Here is a 20,126-nt window from a genome sequence, read left to right as displayed (position 1 = left end):
TCTGTGTCTCATTCAGAGCTTCTGCTGTTTGTTTCGTTCAGGCATGTAGTATAATTTCACATTATTAAATCAAATTATGTATATTAAATTATATAAATAAATGATATGAAATGATATAAATTATATCTATATTAAATAACTAAAATTAAATAACTGTAATTACAGGTTTAGGTTAAATAAAGATGTCAGTCTTTATTTTTCTTCTTTTTTTCTTTTTCACATCAAAAGCTGCAAGACAGCCCACAATTCAGCAAACATTTCAGAAACAAATCAAAGAAAAAATAAACATACTGCTGTTCCAAATATTCTGTATGTCGCTCAAAAATAAAATGTATTGTGTTCAGTGGAAATTTTTTTTTGTTTTGTTTTTTACCCAGACATTTAAAAATAACATATTTTAGAGCTGTAACAACAATACCGTGATACCGTGAAACCATGATATTTTTGCTTAAGGTTATCATACCGTCAAAATCTCATACCGGCCCATGCCTAGACTTGTCATATGGACATTTTTATAATACTTTTATGGTGATTTTTTTTTGTCAGTTTGGAGCTTGCCAGCAACCATTGACTCTCATTTTATCTATAATTTTAAAATTGTTGAACAGATTACAGAATCATTTGAAAAAGCCATACTATTAATCTATGAATCAATTCCCTAGCACTTACGCACATTTCTAATAGTTCTCATTCAGCTCAAAGTGACTTGATACACACCACTGCACACAGAACACCATGAGCAGGTAGAGGGAGAGTCAAGCTGAGCATTTGTGAGGAGTAAAGTAGCCTAATTTGGTGGGCAGGCTTGAATGTCTCGTAAAATAATTCATTGTGCTGCTTGACTGAGTTCTCTTTTGGTTTGACTCAGCGGACGTGTGCCGGGCATGATTGTTTTGACAGGTGCTGAAGCCCTTCTGTAGCGCTGCATTTGTGTAGTGTAACTGTAGCTGAGAGCCATGCGGGCTAGCGAACTCTGGTTAGCCTCGGTTTGCCTCTGGAGCTGTGGAAGTCATGAAGAGAGCTTGTCAGAGGCCTGCCCTGTAGCAGTGGCAAGGTCAAACCCCTGCACAAGGGAGATGAGCCCATAATGAGAAACCTGTGACATCCTGCCCTTTCCGTAAATGGCTCTCTTTGTTGAAGGGAAGTACATGCGTACAACCTGCATACAATTCATCAGTGTATGCTTAAAGAGGGAGTTCATTGCTTGCAAGATCTGTGTCTGTGCAGTAGAAGTGCAAAAAAATAGAAAAGAAAAGAAACGTGTGCTATAGAGAAAACGTCTCAGGTTACTTATGTAACCATGGTTCCCTGAGTGAAGACGAAGAAGAGAATGATGTATGCTCCCGGCGCCTATTTATACTATAGTCGCACCGGTAGTGACGTCATGGCTGTCGCCGGCCAACGAGTTGGTGTTTTTTCAATGTATGCTTCAGACACGGGTCACGATGATGCGTCCCCCCATAGCGACCCCTAGAGGACGCAGTTCGAAGTTCCCATGAAAGGGAACTGAGAAAAAGGGCTGTGGGGTGGCATTTTGATAAACTTCAACACCCATAATGCACTTTTGATTTTGGCGGCATCCCTCTGTTGATCTGACTGTCCATTGGCGGAAAACAAAAATGCAAAAATTTGATCTGTAACAAAAGCCCTGGAGTAAAAAAAATATTCACTGGCTGATGCACAATGACACATTTGCGTCACATTTTGTCAACTTTTACTGACAAATAAAAGGTGATATCTGGGTGCGGGGTTACACTGAGTTTATTCAAAAATATACTAATAATGCAGTCTTATATGCAACGACTAGAATTCAGATCTTCTGCTAAGAGCATGTTTTAAATTTCTGAATTAAAATTCTTTTTTTCTCAATTTTTTTCTGTTCAATGTGTAGGGAAAAAACATACACTTTCAAAAAATAAATATTCTTTGTTGGCATTAATGGTTCTATGAAGAACATTTAAAATCCATGGAATCTTTCCATTGCGCAAAAGGTTTTTCAAAGTGGAAAAAGATTAATGGATCATTAAATATTCTTCACACTAAGAAAAAAACATTTTATTTTAAGAACTGTTCACTGAAAAGTTTTTTGGGGAACCAAAAATGGTTCTTCTATGGCATCGCTGCAAAAAAATTATTTTGAAACCTTCATTTTTAAGAGTGTAAAACAGGAAATGATGATGAACCTCTCAAGGTCATTAAGCTTCCTAAAATATCAGATAATTTGATCTTTTTATGACAAGGCAAGGTTAGTTTAGATAGTAAAATGTCATGAGACCTTTGATGTAATACTTGCACAAATGCATTTGTGGTATTTGTCGAAAAATGTATAGTAAAAAACTTTTTTTGAAAATGGTTAAGATGTGGTTTTACTTGGTTACACCACATGACATTTTAGTGTCATTAAATTTAGTCTAAAACCAACATAAAGACAAAGAGTATGTTTTTCTGAGACATTCGTACATGTTTTAAACTAGATTTTTGAAAGATTGTGTGTTGTCTTTATCATGGATGGATTGTCAATAAGCTATATTTCATTCTTAAAGTTAGACCTGCCACTTCTTGGTCAATTAATTTGTTTGTCTCAACATATTGCAGCAAGTTAGAATTTCTTCAAGGTTTAGTCGCATGCCTGAGTGTTCACAAACTTTTGTTTTTCGTCTATGTCCTTGTAATGTACCTTCCACTTTGAAATCAATGGATTCTTAGTGTTCTTTGATGCAGTGAAAACTCTTAGCTTTGTACGTTAAACTATGATTTTTTTTTGGGGGGCATCACTTGTTTTTCACCCTTGTGAAATGTCTGTGTTCAACTTTGTCTTTGTCTAAGGCAACAATTGTTCTCAGACTGATGGATTCCATTCAGATTCACATGGAAATCACCCTGGGGCGATGCATCGGGATGAGATTTGATTAGCGACTTTAAACTACTGAGGAAATAAACACCACAGGGAGGGAAGAATCTCTGAGCAAAATTTGTAATACACACCGAATGCTGTACTGAAAGCATGTTTAATGTAGCTTGAGCACAGTTGGTTTTCTAGAGCAGTTAAAGCTGACAGTAGCAAATATCCAAACTATATGATGTTAATCTATTTTGTAGTTCACCCACATTTTATAATAGATAAAGACTCAGTTGAAATGCATGTCAGCGTGTTGTAGAACAGGATGGGCTTGTAGATCTTAGACAATATCCGGTATGTTGTGTGATATGTGACCCCAGTAGTGGAGCTGAAGGAGATAACGTGCCATAGAGCAAGTGTTCCTACAAATGTGGGCTTTGACCTCTTTGTGACATTTTCTGTGAATAAACCATACATACAGATACACAACACTGTTTCTTTAGGGAGAACACAGACATCAGAATTGGGTTATTACTTCAAAGCTTTTGTTCTCAGTGTATCACTGCTTTCTGAATTATTAGTGTATTGGGAATATTGCTGAGTTCACAAACAGGAAAAGAAAAGAAATAACCTCACTCTCAGGAGCATCCAAGCAAACAAGCAGCATGAGAAAGAATTATGAGTCGTTTGAAGGAAGTGCAGAAATCTCAGAAGAGCAAAACCAAGAGAGCGTATTGAGACAAGAAGCAGAATAAGTGGAAGTGAGTGTAATCTTGTTATCTTGTTTTAAAGCATGGTAGCCTATACACCTTTTTAGTTATTTATTTTAGAAACTAATAATTATTTAGCAAGGATGCATTAAATTGATTGAAAGTGACAAAGACATTTATAATGGTACAAAAGATTTCTATTTCAAATACATGCTGTTCTTTTAAATGTACTTTCTATTAAAATGTATCACTGTTTCCATAAAAATATAAAGCAGTACAACTGTTTCTAACATTGGTAATAATTAGAAATGTTTCTTGAGCAGCAAATCAGCATATTAGAATGATTTCTGAAGGACCATGTGACACTGAAGACTGGAGTAATAATGCTGAAAATTCAGCTTTGTATTACAGAAATAAATTACATTTTTACCATATACAGAATATTACTGTTTTTTTCTGTATTGTTGATAAAAAAAATGCAGCCTTGGGGAGCATAAGAGACTTTTAAAAAGTCTCACTGACGCCAACATTTTGAACAGTAGAGTATATTTTCCATTTAATTCACTTATACTGTCATATATTGCTTGCCATTACTATCATATGAAATTGCTTAATTTTTCAAGGCTCAGATAAGAAAATAAATGAGTAACAGTATTCCTAATTTTTACAGATGGAGCAATCTTTTTGGAAAAGGACTCCAAACTATGCGATTTGCCATTCTGGACCACCTGTTCAGTGCATCTCTGGTCTGCTGGGCATGGCAAACCCTTTTGTTTCAGTTTATGTAGGCTCAGTCTCCTCTCTGTGTTCAGCTCAAAACACCCATCTGCCTATCTGTCCCTCGCCTCAGAGAGGGTTTGGCCACTGCAGCCATGGAAACCAGCAAACAATGGCCTTTAGTCTTAGGAAGGAGGGAAGAAAGAAAGGAAAAGGCTGAGTGAGAATGCTCAGCGCGGGAAAGGAGATCCGTGTTGCGTGGTAATCTGTTCTGGGGAGATGAGCGTGAGACCTGTCAGACCTATGACATAGATGGAGGTTACCCACATTCCTGTGTGACGTAATAAAAGGCAGAGTGTTCACGTGTTTCCCAGGAAACAAGTGACGGATGTTTAAATGTCATCTTAATCTTGACAAATTTTCCAATTTAGGTGCAGTCACTGTCCTTTACCATTTTCAGTGTATTTTTGTGGGCAAAATCCAGTCATTTCAATAGGAATTCACGCAGTCTGGAAATTTGTGTGCAGATTTTGCAGCGGGTTCACGTTGGTCATACGAACTCACCACACTGACCAACAGAAAGCTGCTTGTATTGGAAGCGACTTCTGTGTGAGATCTGGTTCAAACGTATTGTTTATTAACAGTGATCAATGGACCTTTTTGCCCATGAAATTTCACCAATTCAGCAGTTTCATTGAGCCTTTATATCTTTTTGTATCATAATCCTACATTCGCCACATGGTCATACAAGCAAGCAGTTAGTATCATTATATTAGTCTGGCCAACATTTTTTTTGAAATAAATTAATAGGGAATGGGTCAAGAAGGTCAACTAGCTGTCCAAAAACTGACTAGTGGATTTCTGAGGTTGATTAGTTTTAGATTTTTTTGGAGATGGGGCCTTAATTAGCATTGTTTCGTGCATATTTTGCAAATGCCTTGTCAAGTTAAAATTGTTAGATTTTGAATAAAAATTAATCTAGACCCTTGCATTGTGAAAACTCTGGGTCGTCTTCTCAGTTGGGTCAGGGGAACCCAAAACCAGCCTAATTGTTTAGTTTCTTTAGGACGTAGTAGTCAAGTGGTCATTCAGAAAATCCACCTGCTGGTAGGTATTGAAAATATGTCATTTTGCACACCCAATGCATAATATTTTTATCATGACAACTCTCAGAAGATTTTAGCATGGTAATGGATATGATAATGTTAATGTATTTGGTCTTGGTGGAATAGATTATTATTGCTGCTGCTGCAAAGCAAATACTGCCAATACATAAGTGTTACAGTGCTGTGAGTATTTAAGACATACTGCTGCTGCACAAATAGAATTTATAATAACCCTTAGCAGATCTATACAGGTGGAGCTGAGGGAGGTGGAGGGTTTCAGAAGAATTCTGAAAGCGCGCTGAGAAATGCTCTAGTGAATCCTAACCTACTCCTAAACTTTATGACAAACGCGACAGCGACTACAAAAATCTCGATAAGAGGGAGTTGTTATGGAGAGGAATTGCAGATCAAATAGGATTCGATGTGTACCGGGCCAGGGTATTTTTCATTAAGCTCCATCTAATGTCAGGGAGTGAATTTGCATGTTCGGCTCATCGCCAGTTAAAATCGCTTGGGTATGAACACACAAGACGCGTCGAAAAACGCAGGTGATAATCGCGAGCAATAATCGTCCCGGTGTGCACGAGGCTTAAGTTGCTGTAAATTTAATCAGTTTATGTTAAGGACCCATCAGTCTGCACCATCTAGAGTTTCATGACAGAACTTGGCATTTATTCATAGATGTTGAGTAAATGAGATGGTCTTTGACATTTTTTTTATTTATTTCATTAGTATTCAAATGAAAATGAAGATTTTCTTTTGACTGGTGCATATTTGTGTGGGTTTTTTTCTGTATATGTCAGGGTTCAGGGGTTCTTTAGATTATTACTCAGAGGGCTGAGATGCATGTTGAACAATGGAAATATTGTTTGCTGAATAATGCTGAATTGATTTGTGGAAAAGCACTGCTGGAACAACGTTGAGCATTGACATCAAAGACGAACTAGCTTTCCGTGTTTTTTCACTGCACTCAAAGTCTTAATTCAGATCGTTCTCATTATGCAAAGTGATGACAGAAACTGTCATGATTTGGTTGACACAAACAAGGTTGTTTTTTGTAAGAAAAATGTTGCATGCAATCACATCACCTCGGGATTTGCTGAAAGTCATGCGCTGTAGCTTTTTAAAGGTTTACTCTGTAATGTGGTTCAATCAGTCACTACTTTTTTTTGTTCTTTTTTTCCATTGTGATCAAATGTTTGTGAGGAAAGCAGGACCTCAGTGGAAATCTGTTCACCATTAGCCATATGCTTTAATGCCAGTCGCGTGAAGGCTTCTTGGATGACGTCACCAAGCCGTCAATTTTCTTTTATTGCTTACTGAAGAGGAGCAACCGCTAACCTCATCAGAGACATTACAGGATGTGTCACCGCAAGCCCAGCCCACTGTACTGCAGTTTGGACTTTAGGACGCTGTTGTTTGCTTTGGCTATCAGTTGATACAATAAATGTGACATATTTGTAACAGAACTGGTGAGTCATAGATATTAGTGTGGCACCAATAAATTTGAGACCTTATATTGATCACATCAACATGGCAATGTTTTATGGTTTTACATTTTGGCAAATTGGATCATGTGAATACATACATTTTTGTACAATCTGCTTACACCCCACTGAGAGTTAGGGTTAGGGCTAGACCTTCATGCTTACTTTTTTCTAAAAGATGTATATTTTGTACAAATTGCAGCGTATAAATTCATTTATATGTTTTGTTTTCTCATGAGTTCTGAGCCCCTTGCATATCTTTATTGCTAAGTTACAGCAAAATGCAGCACACCTTAAAATTACAGGAACAAAAAATCTATTTGGTAAAACATTAGAACTTTGTTACGACAATAATTATCGTGCTCCAATGGGAACTTGTCACCAGTATGAGGGTTTAGCTTCACTCAAAAACAGGATAAATAGCTCTAGAAATCTGTGACAGATCATTGCAATGATTTATTTGCCTTCTTTATTATCAAATAAGATATAATTAAGCATTGTGAGAAGGTTGTGTTGGTGTCATAGTCAAACTGTTATTTGCTGTTACATACTCATGTCATGATGAATAACTCTCATAAATGTTGTTTGTCACAGACTAGTTTTGGTGAGCAACACAAAGAGCATACATTGGTATGTTATTAAGCAAATTTATTGACCATAATTCTTTTGCTAAAAGATGTAGTAATTTATATGTGGTGCGCCGGGACCAGCATCATTTTAATATCATTGATTTACTGTACAATTATTTTAATTCGATTTTATTTTATGCTTTGTTTTCATTTTCATTTAAATGCTTTAGTGATTTTGTTTTTGTCATTTATATTATTATTATTTTGTATATGTCTATATGGCTTTCATTTAGTTTTAGCAATTATTTATTTATTTATTTATTGTAATACTTCAACTTGAGCTTAATGAAAATGAGAAATGTTGCCTTAGGTTACTAGCCCAAAATAAAACAAGTATATATATATTTTTAGATTTTATTTTATTTCATTTAATTTTTTTTATTACATTTTTATTTTAATTGAAACTAGTTTTTAGATTTAGTTAGTGTTAGGGTTGGGCCGATAGACGATGCCATCGTCCATCGCCAATGGCTGACAGACTGATGTTAAGCCGACATCGTGAAATATTATACATTTTCACCTTTATTCTTAGACCATTTGAATACAGACTCATGCAGTTGCTTTGTCCATATGTAAAACGAGTAAAGTCATCCTTTATTATTACCGGTGTTGACAGTCCACCGGCGTTTCATCATCATTTTCCTAGTCTCATTTTCACAAATAACCGGTTTGAAACCGGTCTCACCATGTCACTGTCCAACTTGATTCCTTCTCGCCACTTTCTATTTTAAGCTGCTCGTCCATTTCTCACTGTTGGATGATGTAATGTCTTGTGTTTTTGAGATCAGAGCAGCTTGGATCGGCATGTGTGAGAGTTCATTTGCGGGAGAGAAGCACAGAGGAGGTGTGCGATGGGTGGACTCCTGGTTCAGACTAATCATTAACACCAGCAATGGGAAAGCACATGTCCCTGCCTTTTAAAGGTCCTGACCTGATTTCTCTAACGCTTTCACATTGGGCCAAATTTACTCCATCCCCCTGCTCCACGCTCCACCACATTAGCTTAATTCTCAAGGCCGTTCGAATGGTTCTGAATGCTTCTGTATTAGTGCCAGGAGATGTTTGCTGAATGGAGATGAATGTGGCAGTCCACTGTTGCTACAGACACGACAGAAATCCAAAAGAGGCCAGGAAAGCGTAAAAGAGATGACTGGTAGATTCGTTCTTAACCTCTGTACTGAAGAATCTGGTGGGACCTCTGTATTCCTTTCTCTCTTTCTTTGTGCTCCCTCTTTTCCCCTCGTCCCAGTGCTTTTGTGCTGGGTAAAGATCTCCAGAGAGGCTCTATATAGTGCTGATGCAACCGGACAGAAGCTTTTCTTAAAGTCCCACTCAAAATTCCCACTTGAGGGGGAAGGCCAGGCCAGATGCATTTTGGGAAAGCAAGGGTGCATCTTTAAACCACTCTTTCTTGATTTCTTTTGTGCTTGCCATCTTCTCTTTGCTCTTGTTCCTTCCTTCTTTTCTTCTCAGGAAACTGTAGCAAATTACATTAAAGAGATTGAAAAGAAATGACTTTTAAAGGTGCCATAGAATGCATTGATACAATATTTTTAATTGTTCTCTGATATAGAAGGTATGTGGCTTAGGTAAGGGCACAAATTCTCCATAAACGGTTTTACATGTCCATTTACAACCCTAGGATTTGTCCCTAGAATGAAATGGTCTATTATTACCTTATTTGGAAGGGTCATGAATAATAATGTTGAGCTCTGCTCTGATTGGCTGTTTCACAGCGCGACTCATTTAAGTAGCTCACACAGCAAACAGATCTCTATTGTCCGGGTAATATAACTTGTGTTTGCTGGTTTTTATTGTATTTGTTATACTTGTAATTTTTAATTGTTTTTGCCATGAAAATAACCTTAGATGCTGTCATGGCATTAAATAAATATATACTACTACTACTCTATTGTCCGGCGTGAACGATTGTGAGTGAGGGTGCGGACGCAGCCTCTGTGTTGCCAGATGGACTTGTCTTTTCCACTTTTTTTGACACTTTAGAAAGTTAATCAAATAGGACGTTGCATTTTAGGGTCAGCGATATCTTTATCTTACCTTAATTGCAAAAGATTTGAAATAATTTCGATTTATTTTTATTTATTTATCGGTTTTTGTTTGTTTTAATAGGAATATCTGGAAACACTGCATCGATGATTCGGTTGTGCAGTTCCGGCTGGTCTAGAACATGGGCTGGTATACGTTATGCAAATGTTGGGGGCGTAAACATTAATGATCCCAACTGTAACGTCACAATCGTTATGTTAGGATTCACCTCTTTTTCAGTGGTCTTTTGCACGCACAAGATTTACATAAGAAGGATGAAACAATGGTGTTTGAGGCTCACGGAATGTCATTTCCATGTACAGAACTCTTATTATTCAACTATGCCAAGGTTAATACAGTTTTCCATTCTATGGCACCTTAAAAAGAATGACTTGACTATGACTTTTATTTATTTGTAAACTTTCCACCAAAATAAAAATGATGGATTTTACTAGGGCTGCACGATAAATCGCATGTGATATTTAATGCGCATCTTATCAGTAAAGCCGGTTCTGTAATCAGTGGTAAATCTCCATCACGTGCGTGCTTTCACATTGAGCAGCATTAACTACACAGAGCCGTTGTTCACTGACGAGCTGCGCAAAAGATCGCGTGAATATGAACGTGGTTTTGCGCAGCTCGTCAGTAATAAAATAATAATAAAAATCTATAAAAATCTACCTCAGCTTCTGCTCTGAACTACATGGAGCCCTTTTAGGAAGGTTACAATTAACAACAGAGCCCAAACTTAAATTCAATTAGGCTACTAATTATTTTTAACTATACTCAACAATTAAAAAATTGTATGCAAACATGTAAATTGCACTCAATGCAATTTTTTAATTAACTTCTAAATTATACCATTTCTGTTTGTTGTTGAAATATAATCATTTACAAAGTGGCTGTCATAACTTGTTTCATAAAAGATTTATTTAAACATACATTAAATAATTAAAATATCACTAACAGGTAAAATATGAGTATACAGGTGCATCTCAATAAATTAGAGACCAAAAAATGCAGATGAGCTGAAGGCCACTGTCAAAGAAACCTGGGCTTCCATACCACCTCAGCAGTGCCACAAACTGATCACCTCCATGCCACGCCGAATTGAGGCAGTAATTAAAGCAAAAGGAGCCCCTACCAAGTATTGAGTACATGTACAGTAAATGAACATACTTTCCAGAAGGCCAACAATTCACTAAAAATGTTTTTTTTTTTATTGGTCTTATGAAGTATTCTAATTTGTTGAGATAGTGAATTGGTGGGTTTTTGTTAAATGTGAGCCAAAATCATCACAATTAAAAGAACCAAAGACTTAAACTACTTCAGTCTGTGTGCAATGAATTTATTTAATACACGAGTTTCACAATTTGAGTTGAATTACTGAAATAAATGAACTTTTCCACGACATTCTAATTTATTGAGATGCACCTGTATAGTCTATTTCGCGAAATGCTCTTCTCTAGACTCAATTTCTCTAGCATATAACGAGCTGTGGACACTGATGACTTGCCTGAGGTAAATGAAATGCTACGTGACATTTTCTTTACAAGCTGTTTTAATCACGTCTTTCCACGATTGAAACACTGATTGAGCACGAGGCATGAGATATTCACTGATTTTTATTCTACGTTAAAACTAGAAGTAAAGAGGAAGGGGCGATCACGCTCACTCGCGCTCCGCGCTTCTGTTTAAACTGAGGTGTTTATACAACGAGCTGTCACGCCACATCAAAGAGCGCCAAAACGGCATTTATTGTCTTAATTTCCTGGAAAAAAAAATCAAATGATTTGTTCGGTACACATGCGTACTGAACTGAAAGACTCGTACTGAAAATGTTCAGTATGAATACATGTACCGTTACACCCCTATGATATACTGATTGGTGCTCAATTATTAATAATGGTTTTTATTATTATCTATGTTGAAAACTGTTTTTGCTGCTTATTATTTTTGTTGAATTTTAATGAATAGGAAGTTCTAAATGAGTTATGAGTTTTGATGAAAAGGAAATCTTTTGTAACATTATAAATGTTAATGTGCAATTTAATGTGACCTTGCTGAATAAGGTGTTTTTTTAATGGTAGTATATCACAGCTTCCACAAAAATATGAAGCAGCACTACTGTTATCAACATTGATACAAATATTTCTTGAGCAGCAAATCAGCATATTAGAATGATTTCTGAAGGATTATGCAACACTAAAGACTGAAGTAATGGATGCTGAAAAATTAAACTTTGCATCACAAGAATAAATAAATCACATTTTAATACAAAATATATTCAAATAGAGAACAGTTCTTCTAAATGGTAATATTTTTGATCAAATAAATGCAGCCTTGGTTTGCAGCATTTGATTTGAAAACGTAAAAAAAAATCTAAATCTTCCAAACTTTTGACCGGTATTATATAAAGCATTAATTAAAATCAAAAGTGCAGGTCTAATTGGTAAATTGCTAAAAATGAAGACATTTCTGGTTTCTTTTAAACCAGCCCTTCACCATCACTATAAAAGAATATAAATCTTGAATTAATTTTATTTAATTTGGAAACACATTGAGAGTGTATTTGAATGGAGTTACATTGGAATAAAACATGAATTGTAATGTAATCTGCACATTTAAGCAGGTATTTGGCAACTGCTTTGCGTGCGAGACTTGTTTAGTTGGGTTAAGCGAATGTGAGCTGGACATTTGCCTAGCGGATGTATTAGTCGTATTAAATGTTTTTAGTCCCTCGAGAGCAGGGCTCAGAGTGCTAAGTGCATCTGGACTATGGGAACACATCTTGACCGAGGATAGATCAATTCAAGGTCAGAGAGTGGCTTCCTTCCGTTCTTGTCTTCACAAACATTGCAACACCAGTCATCATGGCCGCCGGATTTAAGACAGACTCTGTTTGCAAGTCTGAACCATTTATACGAAGTGGAGTACGACAGTTTTTCGGCCCGTGGTGAGAAATGGTTATTACCCGGCTGATTGTCTCTTCTCGGTTAATAGGCTCCTCCCGTAGCACGTGTAAGTGAGCGTAAGCTGACAGTGAGCTGGGTAAGATTGATCATTACCAAGCAGCTTTCCGGCATCTGAGCGAACGCTGAGCCTTGAGGATTGATCTGCTTTCCGGCGGCAGAGCCATCGGTCTTCTTAACAGCCTTGATTATTAAGGAGGTGGGCTAAGCTGTGTGGATATTGCAGGGGGCGGGGCTCCGATTAGCGAAATGAGTGTCATCTATCACCACGCTGCTGGGAGAGACCTCCTTGGTTGTCTGAAGAGGACAGATAGGAAGGAGATGGACAGCGTCCTCTGACACAATGACCACGATTCTGTCCTGATCCACTGAACCAATGAGTGATGATCTCAATGTAGTGCCTAATTAGTAGATGAACGATAATATCAGAAGCTGATATCCATTCTGTCATCCATTTTTTTTTTTTCTACAAACAAGCTTCTTTTAAAGTTGTTGATCTTTTCTCAGCAAGATTGTATTGCAAACATCATCACGTTATCATTCTCTGTGCTTAATTTTTCCATTTCAGTGCCGTTTTGAAGATGAATGTGGCAGTTGTTCTGATATCTGTTCTTACTGCAGTAGAATATTTCATGCAATGTCATTTAGTCTTGTACATTTAGTTTTTTCTAGACATCTAGTTTCAGGCATAAAGTCTTGAAAAACGGTTTGAGAATCATTATATATTGAATGATAATTTGGTAAATAACTCACTATAATTTATCTATAAATATATTATAATATATTTGTTATAATTTATCTATAAATCAAATCCAGATTGGGTGTTTAACAAAATCAGTGGACTAGTCAGTCTTACGACAGACCTGTGTAATTAGGCTGTTCACTAGGTCTGAGATTAATTTACACACAGACAGTATTTTTATGACTCTAGCAGCATTTTTTTTTTATGCCTTTTTATTCAGATAGGACAGTAGAGAGACGACAGGAAATTACTAGGAGGAGAGAGGGGAGAGGGTTCGGCAAAGGGCCTCGAGACGGGAATCGAACTTGGGTTGCTGTGAGCGCAGTTGCGCTATGTCGACGCACTAACCACGAGGCTATTGGCGCCGACTAGCAGCAGTTTTTTAGTTTATTTAATAAGACTGGACGATAACAGTATACTCTATGAGAAGTTACATTTCTTAATTTCAAACGTGTGTCTCCCTTTAATCAGTGATTCTCAACATTTTTGCTCAAAGGCCACATTTTCCAAGACAGTATTCACATTTTTTTCTGGTATTTCTGCTGTATTTATGACAATACTGCTTGTTATTAACAAAAACTGGAAGTGTTGATAAATTAGTTAAACTATTCATTTATGTGATTATGTTGGATTTAAGATTCTGTATGTTTTTCAATAAAAATAATAGTTTTTGAGGGGAAAAATTAAACATGCGGTTTACGTTGTGATTTAAAAAAAATGTTTTTAGCATTTAAAAAAGTTTTTTAGATGCTTAATTCTATAAGTTTGTATTATATAAATAATACAAACAAAAAATACTGGTTCTGTTTAAAATGACAAGAATGAGTAAATTGAAACAAATCCCTTCACATTTAAATTTGTCACATTGCCAACGATTGCTGTTGCTTACATCGCCTCAGATCACGAAACCTTATTGAAACATTGATGACCCCCTCTTGTAAGTTTGCTGAGGCCAAGGCAATATATCGGCTGATATTTGGCATTATCAGCATCTTTTTTTAAGAACATGTGATTCCCACTGAACACAGACTTACTAGAATATTGAGTGCACTGTAGGTTACAGTGTTTACTTCCTTTTTATTGATGTTTTGATTTATTTAAATTTTCTTTTTGAACATTGCAATATGATTATAGAATCAAGAGGTTATCTAAATATAAATGTAAATTTTTTGTTTTATCAGTTTCCATTTTTTTCCAAATGCATTAATTTTCAATAGATTTATTTCCAATTATTTTAGTAAATGCTATGTAAAATATACATATAATTGCAGCAATTGTTATGCATGCGTTATTTACCAACTTTAAATTAAATGGTATGACATCATGTATATCAGCTTTATATCGGTTATCGGCCACCTTGCTCTCTTAAGATATTGCCATCGGCCATCACAAAACAATACTGGTCGGCCAGTAATTATGATTTTAATGGCTAATTATTGAATCCATTGACAAGCTTAGTTTGTTTTTATCAACTAACCGACACGGTTTATTTATAGCATGTGGTGCCGATTTAGTATCTATGCCAAATAACAGATAACACATTTGAGTATTGATCATCCCTATCGTCATGTCTTCCATCTTTCCCTTTCTTGCCTATCTGCATTCTTCAACAAAGTGTTCCCTGACAAGCTTTGGCCTGCTCTCCCCACCTTTTTCTCCCTTAGAGAATCTCATTTAGCAGCTCCTTGTTCTCCATGGCTCTCTTTCCCGCCCTGTACCGAAACACAGCAAGTGGGGTCACGCGCTTAGGTAATGAATGAACCCGAAGCTCACAGCCAGCAGAGTGGAATGACTGATTTAAAGCACAGGGGCATTTCTATCCAGCTGCTGCGCTGTCTTGGTCGGCCTCTTTCCTAATTGAACTGTCATTTAACAACCGCTTTTAAAGAAAACGAGCTCTGCCTTTGAGCTGCCATATTTGCATTTATGAAATACAGCCCAGCATGGATACTCATCTCACCAGAGGTAATGAAATCCTTTATGTTGTGTAATTGTGTGTGGGAGGCATCTCTTGAGTTGTGTGCTCCGGTGTGATGGATATTAATATTGGAATTGTCACCTCTTTAAAGACATAAAACAGGCAAAATAAGCTGAAATGTGTCTGCTCTGTCCTCTGTAGATCAGTTTATGGTGTGTTTATCTGCATTTGAGTTTAAAGCCCATAATTCACAGGTCAGATTAGTCTTGTGTAGCCAGACGTTTGATTTAGACATAAGATCTGGTCCACACTGCAGCTCATTCTGGCCAAGAAGCACTTATTTAAATAGAAAGTGACCATCTGAACCATAGTTTGTTTTGTTTTTATATGTGTTTTGATAGTGCTTGCCAGTTTTATGTGCAATTTGCATCAGACGGTCAGTGGACGTACAGTGGGCGGTCCGCTGGTATACTGCCTGAGGCTGAGTCTAGGGTAATATTGCCTTCATGAAGGCCCAGTAAGTGTACCAAGAGAATAACATTAGCCGGGTTTCCATCCAAATTTTAATTTGTGAGCAAGATTGGAATGTCGCATAAAACATTTGCAAATAACCATTGTTTCCATCCAATGAGTCAAAGAGAATAAAATTATCACTTCCTTATAAACTGCCACTAAATATCACTAAGAAAAGTGGGAGAAGCCACTGAATATAATAATTGTCATATATAATAAATTACTTGCACCTCCGAGTGAGCAGACAAAATTCCAGAAATCCCTTAATTCGCAAAAAAGCTTTTACGCTTGCTTGAGGTGGTTTTTGTCATGTGCGAAGAAGGGTTAATGCGAATAATGGGAGATGGAAATGCATTTGCCAAATAAATTCCCCCATGTGCATAAGAAAAGTCATGTGATTTGCACGATGGGATGGCATAACTTGACTAACCAGCAGACCGATCTCGTTGCACAGCATCTGAAATGTTGTTATGGTCATTCTTAAATGTAATTAAATTCTTAAATTACACGAATGTGTTCCCAAACAGCAGGCATCCACCTCTGAAAGCAATGACCATTTATCGAGCTTTGTCTTCTCACTCTGAGGTGCAAGTAGACTTTTTTGATGTGCATGGAGGAATTTATTCGGCAAATTCGTTTCCAACTCCCATTATTCGCATTAACTCTTTTTCGCACAAGACAAAAACCACCTCAAGTGAGCGTAAAAACGTTTTCGCGAATGAAGGGATTTTTTTTTTTCTAAATTTGGCGTTTCCATTACTCGTTTCTTACTCAATACTTCAAAATGCGCATTAAAACAGGGTGATGGAAACATAGCTATAGACACATAAACATAAGGAGTGGTAAAGAATACTACTAAAAGTGTAGTAGGGGTGTCCCCGACTATGGATTTTCATAGTCAAATCGGAATTTTCGAATCTTGCCGATATTCGACTGATAGTCGAATCATATGTTTTGGGGGCGGGGCAAAATACATTACCAAGAGTCAAGTCAGACATTCGACAGTCATAATTACGTTAACACACAGGGAAAATGTGTAACAGATGCCTCGCAGATACAAACGGGGTAAATAATGTTTCATGTTTTGATCAAAAGATAGTTAACTTTAAATGTCAGCGAAAGCCTAAGAATTCACAACATTTTTTACAATAGTGCTCTCATTATAACGTTATGTATATGACAGTAGCCTAGTTATTAATGTTCTGCATTTCTGTTTTGAGCTGCGCACGCTGAGGATGACCGGTAGAATGAAGCAGCAGGATTTTAATCAATGGGATTTAACTCATAATTTATCTCATATAGAATACGCTTTGTTATTTATACAACATGACGTTAATATTACGACTTATAGGCTATCTGCACAAAATGCCCCGAATGCACGAACGTGTCTGTGCGGTTCTGAATGAACTCCTTTTGTGGACGCGTTCTTTACGCAACAACGTGCAGAAACACGGCAACTAAACTAAAAATTCACAGCGTTTTATTATAATAGTGTTCTCATTATAATGTTATGTATATGACAGTCCCAGTCATAGTTATTAATATTATGCATTGTTGTTTGTCGTGCTCGCGCTGCGTGCTGAAGAGATAATCACAGTAGCTACTAAAATGAAGCGCTTTACTGCAGCGCAACTCAACCAAATGCATCCTATACGAGATAAATAATATATACACAATATATATAAACAGGCTGAAATGTTTTGAAATCACTTGTACCCTACCTGATCGAAAAAATCCAGTCTTTCACTCTGCCTGTGTCGATTTGAGTCTTGTTAAAGTTTTAAATCCCTGCCGCCAATATGCTTCTCTGTCGGTCACGGATTATTCACGCACGTTAAAATATTTATTTAAAGCTTCTATCTTTTCAGATTCTTATTTACAGCATTATCTAGGCTGTATATTAACTTTGGGAGAAAACCGGTAGTTCTATGTGAAATCAGAAATTTGAGCACCCCCATATAGCCAAAATGACATGATCATAACACCTCTGCGAATATTCGACTGAGAGATTGGTAGTCGAATCGGGCTCCTCCTATCGAAGCATCGAATCCTAGACTATTCGGGGTCACCCCTAAAGTGTAGTAAAGAACAGACTCGCTACAACATTCAGAAACCAGAAAGCTATGCATATGGGATCTGCATCACATGTGCGTTGTAGGCAAAGCGTGAAATGAAAGCTGTTGCTCGCGCATAAACACCCACATGCGCATACCCTCTCAGACTCACTAGGTCTGCCCTTCTCTTCTAATGGCTGTGCATTTGACTTGGTAGCCATGCTTAAAGCCTCTCTCAGCAGGAGCACAGAGCTTTAAGTGTGCTTGCCTGAAACACCATCAATACTTAATCAGTCCATTATTCAGTGCATATTTAATCCTTCAGCTGCTCGCTCTCACATCTCAGGCTAGGCGTTTAAAATCGGCCATGCCAATAAACCCGCCTACTTACTCATTTATGGGTTTAGCAATTGCCTACTATCATTTCTGTCATTTTGCTTGGAGGAACAAGAGCGCTCCATGTATTTTGAAAACTTCCGCTCAGCCTTTGACAGTCTCAGTCATTTTTAATGGCTCTGTCCGAAGGTTTGGCTGTTTATTTAATGAGACCAATGGCATGGATTAAGTGGCTTATCCATTGCGAAAATTCTTTTCTGCCTCACTTGCTTTTTATTGCTCATATTCTCTTACTAAATCCTCAGATTCACTGTTTGCTTTGTTTCTTAGGCTTATTAGTGCTGTTGTCAGCTATATTTAGATACATCCGGTCTCACTGTTTAATGGAATGAGGATGTTTATATCAGTTTTAGTGGTCAACCAATATGGATTTTTAATGGCCAGGACTGATATCTACAGAACAGGTCGATATAATGTCATGATGTGCTATAATGCACACATTAAATTGTTGGAACCAAATCAAAATTTACTCAAAAATTACACTAAAAATTAGTCAAGCGGAGCCAAATATCCAAGCAGATTATTGTCCACTGATCTAAATATGATCAAATATAGTCCTAAGTAACATATCAGTCTATCTCAGTTTATCAACATCTTCATGTAATTTGCTTTATTATTAGCCAACTATGGTTGCAGCTCCATTAGTAGCAACATAGTTCAACTATTTGTCATTTCCTGAAATCATAGTTCCAAAGAACATTCGCAAACTACATCTCAGTGTTGTGTGGTCGGAACTGCAGCTCTTAATCTGTGGTTAACCTGTGGTTAGTTTCTTGTTAGTATGACATGTAGGCTTAAATAGATCACGCTCTTGAGTAAAATAAGCAAGATAACATTCAGTACAATCTATAGGTGTGTGCCAATTCACATACTTGCGTTCTGTTCTATTCTATTCCAATTTATAGTATAAATAGTGTGAGCAGTGTGTTCTCACTAAAAATACCAAAAAGAAGCACACTTCAAATACCCAGGGAAAAAATACATTATCAATTGACAAAAATTAAATTTGGAAGGTTGGACATCTCATGCACTGAGCTGTCATGGGCATGGCTTTCTTTACATAGCAGAAGAAAAGGGCTATCAAACTCTTATATTGGATGACAAAATAACCTTATAATTTTCATACACTTGATGGTAGAGTACATAATGCAGGGGTTCTCAACTCTAGCTGTTGAGGTCCACTTTTCTGCAGAGTTTAGCTCCAACCTTGATCAAACTCACCTGCCTGTGACTTTCTAGTAATCCCCAAGACTCTGAATAGCTTGTTCAGGTGTATTTGATTTAGGGTTGTAGCTAAACTCTGCAGGAAAGTGAACCTCGAGGACAAGAGTTGAGAACCCCTGACATAATGCTTTAAGTGCATAGTGCATCATTTGGAATGCAACATCTTTCATTCAATATATATATACTAATTTCATTTTACATTTGAGAAGAGAACCTGGTTTAAATGGCTGGTTCAAAGTTACTGTGGTTTCAGGAAACAGTTGTGGCTAGCTAGTTAATTTCATCAATGATACATTTAAGAAGTGAGTTACATTAAAGGTCACATCTTTTACACCTTTCTGGAGTTTTATTTTAAGTCTTGATGTCCTTAAGAATATATATTTGTGGTATAAGTACCGAAAACCATCTCAATATATTTTTACAGCTACTCTCTCAGAAGCTCTGCAAAAAACAGGTCGATTTTGGCCTGTCTATTTAATATTCAGGAGCCTCTCTTCTGATTGGCCTGTTGTTTTCTGAGTGACGCACGGCCAGACACTTGTACAAATGTGGATGGGTGACATGAATGGAAATGATTCTAGATTGGCGATGTAGTATTTGGTTTCTGTACTGTATTTTCCTGCGCTCAAACCTGCCAATCTAAAGGATCAAACCCCGTGTATGGCGTTATTTTGTTATTGTTATGTTATATTGTTATTGCTCAGCAATGGCATGGACGCGATGTTGTCTGGGGGTTTGGCAAAAGGAGAGTGGGACGGTGGGCGGTGCTCGGG

At 37.0% G+C, this 20,126-nt stretch overlaps 1 protein-coding gene across 1 annotated transcript in view; it reads left to right on the top strand.

The window, feature by feature from the left end:
• Positions 1-20,126, top strand: part of nck2a (NCK adaptor protein 2a) — a 65,571-nt gene that overhangs the window by 32,743 nt on the left and 12,702 nt on the right. The gene's annotated exons all lie outside the window — the stretch shown is intronic.

This window comes from Sinocyclocheilus anshuiensis, unplaced genomic scaffold (assembly GCF_001515605.1).
Source record: "Sinocyclocheilus anshuiensis isolate Anshui unplaced genomic scaffold, SAMN03320099.WGS_v1.1 scaffold9, whole genome shotgun sequence".
Classification (NCBI taxonomy): Eukaryota; Metazoa; Chordata; class Actinopteri; order Cypriniformes; family Cyprinidae; genus Sinocyclocheilus; species Sinocyclocheilus anshuiensis.
Note: the sequence above shows the minus strand (reverse complement) of the source record. Positions and strands in the feature narration are given on the sequence as shown.